A 2,510-nucleotide genomic window follows, 5' to 3' on the forward strand; every position below is an offset into this window, starting at 1 on the left:
TTGAGTTTTGTTCCACATTGTTCTCCCTATCTATCCAGGATCTCCTACATAGATAGCCCTCTGAGTGGTTGACAGTGGTAGCTGGGCACCATCTAGTTCTGATCTCATAGTCGTATAGGGTGTAGATCACATGGTATACCAGTTGCTAGGACGAATTGTTTCCATGAATTTTGGGATTTCTACATTTCAACTAGATAGCTGCTTGCAAGCTTTTAAGATCTCAGTCGCTACTAGCCAAAGTAGAAGGTGGAACAATGTTTTGTGTAGTATGTTATGCCAATTGAGCTCCCCTGCAACTATGGACCCAAGCCCACAGGTTCACCTACTTGCTCCCTCTCGGTAGGTGGCTGTGACCAAGAATTGACTACAACATTGCCCCTTGTCAGCTCTACTATACGCCTGGGAATTCAGATTATACAAATACACTTCTAGGACCACTGTCTGCTAACCCTATACACAGTCTTGGGTACATTCCCCGCTTCATAGACACATCTACTAGTTCAGCCTGTCCACCCATCTACCTGTATACCCATGTTTGCCTTCACTGACAACACAGTACTGTATGTGCAAAAGGGTTCATCTTTGTTGTCTATACCTCCCATGTACCTCTCTATGTCTTCCTCTTCCTCAATGCCATCATGTTTATCACTCACGTTTGGTACATTGCCCTTCTCTTCACCCAAATCAGTACTTATCTCTACCTATCTAACAGTGTTCCCTACCCTCCCTTCCCACCCCTGGTAAGCAACAAAGAACATTTCTTCCATAGATAAACCTTTCCTTGACTTTTACAATAATGGCCTAATACAGTATTTGTCCTTTTATGATTGACTTATTTCACTCAGCATAATGTCCTCCAAGTTCATCCACATTATGCAGTGTTTTGCAAATTCTAGGTTATTCTTTATGGTTGCATAGTATTCTATTGTGTGTAGGTACCATAGTCTGGTTATCTGTTCCTCAGTTGATAGACACCTAGGTTGTTTCCATCTTTTGACTATTATAGATAGTGATGCAATGAACATGAGTGTGCATATATCTGTTCTTGTCATGGCTCTCGCTTCTTTAGCATGTATACCTAGTAATGGATTGGCTGAGTCAAATGGTATTTCCAGTAAAAACTTTTTAAGGAATTGCCATACTGCTTTCCACAGTAGTTGTACCATTTTACAGTCCCACCAGCAGTGTAGGAGAGTCCCAATCTCTCCACAACCTCTCCAGCATTTGTTATTTTCTGTCTTGTTGAACTTTCCTAGCAGTGCTGGAGCAAGGATGGTATCTCATTATTGTTTTGATTTGCATCTCTCTAATAGCTAATGATCGTGAGCATTTCTTCATGTTTGTTGGCCACACTTGAATATCCTCCTTGGTGAAGTGTCTATTCATGTCATCTGCCCATTTTTTAATTGGATTGTTTGTCTTTTTGTTATTGAAGTGTTGGAGTGTTCTATAAATTCTAGAGATAAGTCCCTTGTCAGATATGTCATTGCCAAATATTTTTTCCCAATCTGTAGGCTCTCTTTTGACTCTTTTGGAGAAGTCTTTGGAAGCACATAAAATTTGATTTTTAGAAAGTCCCAATCATCTAGTTTCTCTTCTGCTGTTTGGGCATTTTGGGTTATGCTTGATAGTCTATTTTTACCATATATTAGGGCCCCTAAATTTGCCCCTAGTTTTTTCTTGAGGAACTCTCTAGTTTTATGTTTCACATTTAAGTCTTGGATCCATCTGGAGTTAGTTATTTGCGTATGGTGTCAGGTACAGATCTTGTTTCATTTTTCTGCAAATGGATATTCAGTTTTGCCAATAACATTTATTAAACACATCTTCTCTTCCCCATTTAATGGATTTGGCCTTTTGTCAACAATCAGCTGACTATAGGTCTATGGATCTATTTCTGGGTTCTCAATTCTATACCATTGGTCTATGTGTCTGTCATTATACCAATATCAGGCAGTTTAAACTACTGTGGCTATAAATTAGGTTTTGAGATCTGGCAGTGTGAGACCCCCTACTTTGTTCGTCTTCTTCAATAGTGCTCTGCTTATCTGAGGTCTCTTTCCTTTCCATATAAAGTTAATGCTTGGATTATCCATATTCTTAAAGAATGTTAATTGGATCTGAATCGGGATTGCACTGAATGTGTAGATTGCTTTGGGTAGAAATGACATTTTCACAATGTTCAATCTTCCTATCCACAAGCATGGGATGTTCTTCCATCTATGTAGATCTCTTGTGGTTTCTTGAAGTAGTTTTTTATAGTTTTCTTTGTACAGGTTTTTTGTGTCCCTGGTAAGATTTATTCCCACATATTTTATTTTTCTGGTAGCTATTGTAAATGGTATTGATTTCCTTATTTCTTTTTCAGCAATCTCTTTGCTGGTGTACAGGAATCAAACTGAATTTTGGATGTTGATCTTGTATCCTGCCATTATGCTAAATTCTCAATTAGTTCCAGGAGATTTTCAATGACTCTCTTGGGTTTTCTAGGTATAGGATCATATCATCAG

The sequence above is a fragment of the Orycteropus afer genome, unplaced genomic scaffold (genome assembly GCF_000298275.1).
Source record: "Orycteropus afer afer isolate SDZICR_OR568_19922 unplaced genomic scaffold, OryAfe1.0 scaffold00028, whole genome shotgun sequence".
In the NCBI taxonomy this organism is placed as follows: Eukaryota; Metazoa; Chordata; class Mammalia; order Tubulidentata; family Orycteropodidae; genus Orycteropus; species Orycteropus afer.